Source organism: Rousettus aegyptiacus, unplaced genomic scaffold (genome assembly GCF_014176215.1).
Source record: "Rousettus aegyptiacus isolate mRouAeg1 unplaced genomic scaffold, mRouAeg1.p scaffold_m13_p_5, whole genome shotgun sequence".
Taxonomy (NCBI): Eukaryota; Metazoa; Chordata; class Mammalia; order Chiroptera; family Pteropodidae; genus Rousettus; species Rousettus aegyptiacus.
The window spans coordinates 35,868,443-35,875,768 of NW_023416308.1; positions in this window are offsets into that span (position 1 = coordinate 35,868,443).

Below are 7,326 nucleotides of genomic sequence, written 5' to 3' on the forward strand. Positions count from 1 at the left end.
CATATACCTGTGTCTTAGAAGTCTGAGGGAATGGTTCTGAACCTTAGGAATAGGCTGGCACACAATAGATGCTCAGAAAATATTTGTGGATGGAGGGATGGGTGAATGGATTGAAGAAATAAAAGTTAGATAAATCTGAGTGGGGAAATGAATGGATAATAGATGTGTGGATGATGGGTGAGTGGTAAAGAATGATGAATGGATGGATGAATGGATGGATGGATGGATGGATGGATGGACGGACGGTTGGACGGAAGGATGGATGAGTAGGTAGTTGGTGAATTGGATAAAATAATGAAAAAAAAGGAAGAGATAAAAGCAGGAAGTGAGGGAGCAAGGAAGATAGGTGGGACAGAGAGAGGTAAGAGAGGAGAAGAGAAAGGAAGAAAAGAGATGAATAAGTAGTAGGTAGATAAGTGTACTCATAAAAGTTTAGTGACAGACTCTTCCAGGGTGAAAAAGCACTGGTTTGTAGTGTCTGTCAATTTCTCCCACCAGGAGCAATTTCAAGCTATTAACAAAGAGATGCACGTGATTGAATCTCCCAAGCCAATGGGAGCCAGCTTCAGCATGTCACAGATGATGGGTGGGTGATTGAGGTAGATTAATAAATTGTAGGAGTGAGGTTAGAAAGATAGATGCTGGAGAAAGCCACTCTCAGTTGTCCTGAGGAGGGAAACAGGTTCAATCAATTTCAAGGCAGTGGAAATCAAGGCTAATTTATCTCTTACATAAGGCTTTTCCTCTGACCTAGGCCCACAGTGATGGCTCCTTCTTCTGAACTCTTGTAATTTTCCTGTCTGACCTACTCAGAGGCATTTAGCTCAGACCTCCCAATGTTGTTGATTATTCATCCATTTACAAAGATTTCTCGAGCATTTTACCATGTGCCAGGCTCTAAACAAGGGACTGATTACACAGGCATGAATGAGCTGGGGAAGCTCACAGTTCAGTGAGAAAACAGACCAGTGAGTCGATCATTTGAATTTCGCATGAACAGTGAAAAAGAGAACTCTGTGTGAGTGGCTTGGGCTGCCTAGAAAAGAGAGAGTCAAAGACATTCTGAGAGAGGCTTGTTCCTCTAACTAGGCTGATTATTGCTCACTTTCCAGGCACAGAAGCATCCTCCCCAGCTAGACAGAAGGGATATTTATTTGGTCGAATTCTTACTTGATGTTGGTTGACTGGTCTTTTGATCCTCCTAGGAAGGGTCCTAGACCCCTTCCTCCCTTGGTGGGAGCTGCTCCCTCCAAATGTCTGGTAGATGGGAGAGGCTCCTAGAGATCCCCAGAGTCCAAGGCCTAAAAAGACCTTCTAAGGGGAAGAAGCCAAAAAAACAATTGTTCTAGAACTGGCTGCAGCCCTCAGATGACTATTCCATGTCTACAAGCCCTGGGGCTAAACTAAAGAGTTAGGATTTCTACCTGCTTAATTATTGGGGTCTGGGGTGCACAAAGAGGACCGTCCATGGGAAAATGATTGCTCCCAGAGCTTCCCCAGGCCCCTCACTCTGGCTCTGCCATTTGTGCCCATCAAAGGAACTACAGTCAATCTCATCTTCCTGGGTCTTGCCCCTCTCCAACTCTAAATCCAGTAACACACATTCCACAAAAAGGCTTTCCTGCAGAGCCTATGTGTCACATGAAAACTACCTACCATTGTGGCTAAGGAGGGCCAGAAAGCAGAAGAAACTCTTTCATTTTAAAGGCTTTGAAAGAAATTAATCCCGTGAACTTCTTCAAACACTCATCTTCTATCTTATCCTGTCCTCCCTCTAGTCTAGCTTAAAGCCTTCCTGCTGCAACATTCTCCCTGTATGAGGCGATGGTGGAGTTTGATGTACTGCAGCCCCTACTCCATCCCTTGCAAGGTTTAAGAGGTAAGAAGAGCTGGGAGGTATGGCTTACAGAGAAGAATCCTTACAGAGAAGGAGCTGCGGCAAATTATGCCTTTTCAGACTAGGCATGCCTTGCCAGCCAACCTGCACTAAGTCCCTTCCTCCCAGCTATGAGCCATCCTCAAGCCTACTCTCAGACTTTTTTCATGAGGCATCTCAAAGCTGTTCCATCCTGGAAGCCTCCCCTTAATCAGCAGGTACAGTAGCCTCACTCACCCTCTGCTATGGCACAGTAATACCTAATTCCCCCACCAATAACCTTCAGATGAAAGAGGAAACCCCTTTAAAGGATAAAACTCCTCAGGATACAGGGTTGGGAGGGAGCAACAAGCTGGTCCATCCTGTGCCTCTGAGCAAGACTATATCTAGAAACATCTTCTAAAAGACTTGCAAGAATGTTAGACTTTGGGTCAAGATGGCAGTGTAGGTAAATGCTACGCTTATCTTCTCTCATGACCACGTCAAAATTACAACTAAATTATAGAATGACCATCATTGAGAACCGCCTGAAGTCTAGCTGAACAAAAGTCCTATAACTAAGGATATAAATAAGAAGCCACCTCGAGACTAATAGGAGGGTTGGAAATGTGAAACAGGCTGGTCCTATACCCATGTGTGACAGGTAAGAATTAAGAGGGATATCTCAGTAGCAGAGGTCCCCTCTGAGGAGCTATGGGGTCCTAGTCCTACACCGGGCTTCCCAGACTAGAGCACCAGAACCCCTATAACATCTGGCTATGAAAATTAGTGGGGATTCTGTCTGGGTTAAGACAGAGGACTGCTGTAGACCCAGGCATTCTCTGAAAAAGCTAAAGCACAAACTCAGTCACTCACAAACACTCAGGCAAAAGGACAACGGCTTAAAAAATACCAGGAACATATAAGCAGGGACTGAAGTATCTGGCTTTGTGATGAGGACTGGAAGGGCGGCTCTCTCTAAAACCGAAGTGCTGGTAGGCGCCATTGTTCCTTTGTCAAGCCCTCCCCACATGCAGCTGGAGGGCACAGACAGACACTACGTTTGAGTCTCCATTTATCTGGTAAACATCATTCTCCGAAACCTGATGATTTTTTGAGACCCTGCCACAACCAACTCACTCTCTACCCCAAACCTCTTTCAGTGGCTGGTCTACATAAGCAGCTGTGCTTGCTCACCCTGTGGACTTTTCTAACATCTTTCAAAGGTCCACGAACCCCAGACAAGCAGAGACTGGCCTTGATGTGCCCTGTACCTCATGCTAAGCAGCTCCTAACCCAGCACTAGTGGCAACTGGCCTTGGCTCACAGCATAGCCTCTTCTAGGTACCTCTAAGCCCAGCACAGGCAGCTACAAGCCACATATCACTTTGTAACTCCTATCAGGTGGCTGCAAACTAAACACAGGCAGCAGCTGATGTGGGCCTGCACCAGAGCCCCTCCCAAGAGGCTCCAGAACTGACACACCTGGTAGCCAACTTCAGACTACAACAGAGCACCACCTAATTAGCTCCATGAATGACACACACAAAGGATAGACTCAGCAGGTGCCAGAGTCCTGCTAAAGCAAACCCTGCTCTGTTGGGTCAGACCCCACACAACAGCTCCTCAGCTGTAGTCGTGGCCAGTCCTCATAGCCAGTCAGCCTAATAGTCCATCCCACCCACTGATGTCCCAACAGCAATCAAAGATCAGCTATAACAGGAGAGCACACATAACCTGGAAGGGCAATGAAAGGGAGAGGAGCAAACATTTGTAGCACATCTTCATGGACCATGATCGCAGCTTTGGGCTATAGAGAAGGTAAGACACCATCCCCACACTCAAGGGCTTTTGGCCTACTGGGTCCTTCCAGATTTAAGCAATAGTTCTCTTACTCAGAGGACCTCCCACTGATTCTTCCAAGCCTTCTGACACCTGAAAAGATACTGAGTCTTAACTGTGGCTCTCAAGTAAGCAGAAGCAAAGTGGGGCTTCGCCAGGAGAAAGTGGTCAGATCTGGATCTGGTGAATAAACTTGACTCAGGACAGCTTCATAAGGGGGAGGTCCACAGAGCACACTGCCATTCCTATTTCCCTGGCTTGGCACTTTCCTGACACTTACCTAGGACTCTGGGGAAAATTCTCATTAGATCAGGCTGATTTCTCCTATGGCTTCCCATCAACACCTATAGTGGTGTTGTCAGCCAGTTGTGATGGTTAGTTAGCTTTATATGTCAACTTAGCCAAGCTACAATACCAAGTTATTTAATGAAACACTAAGTCAAATAGTATTGTGAAGGTTTTCTGTAGCATGTGGTTAACATACAGTCAGTTGACTTTAAGTAAAGGAGATTACTCTCTATAATGTGCTTGAGCCTCTTCGAATCAGTTGAAAGGCCTTAACAGTAAAAATAGAGGTTTCCAGAAGAAGAAATCCTGCCTCAAAACTATATCATTAACTGTTCCCAACCTTTCAGCCTGCCCTCTGGATTTCAGACTTACCAGGCCCCACAACTGCATGAGCCAATCTTTGAAATAAATCTTTTTATGTAAATAGATATCCTGTTGGCTCTGTTTCCCTATAAAATCCTGACCAATTCCTGCCGCAGCCCAGTTCTGGCCTCCCTGGAGCTCTGACAGACTTTCTCAGTGACAGAGGAGCTTCCATAATGGCCTATAGGGATTGGCTCTCTGTGGGTGCAATTGGGGTGAGAGTAGCAGGTAGGAGAATTTGGGTGGAGGAACTCTTGGACTTGCTTGGTGTGTGAATTTGGGCAAGTTACTTAATCTCTTAGAGCCAGTTTCTTTGACTACAAAATGAGGCTAATCATAGCTCCCTGGCAGGAATATTGAGGGATTAAGGAGGTAAAGATGGTGAAAATCTCTAGACAGTGCATGGCTCATAAGAACTGCTCAATAAGTTTTTGCTTAATGTATCACTTAGGAAAAATGAGCAGGGCTTTCCTCTGCTGGAGAAGAAATGGGGAAAGGCATGGTGAAGGGGAACTGACTGAGCCTCCTTTCCTTCCAGTGTCTGGGTGAGGCAGACCTTTACCTCTCTGCACCAGGCTCTCCATGCATTTCCTAGATTCCTTCCAGCTCTGAAATTCTATGATTATAGGGTTATAGAAGGCAGTGAAAGTAATTAGACTTGGGAAACAGAACCTGAGAGGAAAGAGTTAAAGACTCTAGGATTATTTGGCCAGAGAAGAGGTGGCTTAGTAACACCCTTAATTTAAGGAGGGTTATTTGGATACAGGCACTGGCCAGCTTCTTCTCACCTCTCTAGAAGGCAAATCAAGAGGGAACAGGCTAACAGCATAGCTAGAGGGATTGCAGTTAGACAGTAGGTGTCTCCTTTCTCTGAGATAACACCTACTCCTTTAGAGGACTTGCGGGGGGGGGGGCAGGGGGCGGGGGTGGTGGTGAATTGCAGACCTGTCTTGTAGTAGGAAGTGGATTGGATTAGACACGCTCTGGTTTCCTCCTTATTTGAATTCCAGAAATCAATTTTCCTAGAATTGTGAAAAATAGGAGGAAAGTGGGGGAAAAAAACCTTGAGGGCAAACCGAACAGATGTGGTGGGCTGGTCCAGCAGCACTCCACCACTTTGCCCTGAGCTATGGTGGAGTGTCAGCCCAGCAGTGCAGAGGTCATGAAGGATCAATCAGCTTGAGCCCCACAGATTAGGTGAGATGGGGTAGGGTGTGTCATGGAGAGAAGGCTATGCTTAGGGCTTGCTCATAAGGCCTCAGAAAGCACATTCCTTCCCTATCCCTTCCACATAGACTGAACATGAACCTGCCCAGCTTCAGGCAGTGTTAGCATTTCAGGAAGATATTAAGGAAAATAAGATGTACTTCTTATCCTGAGGCTGCAGTATGTAGTACTTTCTCCCAAGAAATCTGCAGACTGACCCATTCCCTTTCAGACCCCTGAACTTCTTACCCATCTTTGTCATCATTGCCAGCATCAGAATAACAATAGCAGCTATTTTTTTTTTTGAGGGTATACTCTCTGTCAGACACATTACATAGATTATCTATAATTGCATAACTCTCCCTGGTACATGGTGCAGATGAGAAAACAGGAAATAGAGATCCAAAGAGGCGAAGTAGCGTGCCTAAGGTCACATAGCAGCAGAGCTGGGACTCAGCCCTGTGCCATCCATCCATACCATCCAAACCTCACTACTAACAGATGAGATAGCATAATCTGCATTTTACTGATAAAGAAATCAAGACTGAGAAGTTGAGCAACTTGCCCTCAGTTCAACTGTTAATCAATGAATCCAGATATCCCAATTCCCAAACCTGAACATTTCCCCTACTAAATGAGAGTGATAAATGGCACCCCCACACGAACACACCCATCAGCAGTTTTCTCATTCCCATGGAGGGAGGAAGCTAATCCCTGTGAAACCCCCAGTGGGTGACAGACAAGGGTCACTCACCAACTCATCAAAGGATTAGACAAAATTGTATCAATAAATAGCATTATTATCTATTAAGTATTTACCAGGCATTATGCTAAGCCCTTCACATGGGTTATCTAAGTCAATTCTCTCATATTCTAATAAAACAGATACTTCTATTCTCCCTGTGTTACAGAGGAGGAACCCAAGACATAGAGGTTAAGTAATTTGCCCAATGTCACAAGGTTAATAAGTAGCAGAACTGCATTATGACCTCTGCATACTCTGACTCAAGAACTCTCCTGCTAATTTCTTAAACTATACTGTTAGGTTTTTTTCCCCCTCTAAGTCAAGCATACTAACTGATTTTATAATCTAATAGCTACTTTTGTGATGTCTCTAAAAATTATTTCTATGTCTTCCATGATTTTCCAGTCACTATTGAGAAGTTTACCCACTGCCTGTCTCACCACCCCATGACCCCATGACTGCTCTGCCCCTACCCAGGCTTAGAGATGGAGAAGGCTGTGAGGTCAGAGTATTCAAGGCCTGGCTCCCTCAGTTGTATGGTCTTACCTGTGGGCACAGTTGAGCCCAGAACGTGAACCAGAGCCAGATGCAGGGCCACATCCAGAACTAGACCCAGAACCAAATTCAGACCCAGAGCCAGAGAACTCCCTAAAGGCAAAGGGGCCAGAGGAGCCTGCCTGACTCCACAGAGGCAGAAGACATGAGTCACATGGAAGATGAGGCCGACTCTACCTGAGTCATTGACCAGCCTGAGGGCCCTAGGAAGGGAATAATGGTGAGGGCAGGAAGGGGACAAAGTAAGCAGGCACTCAGCCACCAGCTCAGCACCATGTTGCCCACGCCCTGTGCTACTCCAGGAGAGACCAGCCCCACCCACCTTGGAGTCCTCCTCATCCAGGCAGAAGCACCACTGCCTTTGGGGAGGGGTGCACAGGGAGGCTGGGCATGGAGGATGGGTAGCTCCTAATAGGAGAGCAGGGCTCATGTCCTGGCCAGACCCACACCTCACACCCAGGGTCTAACCAGA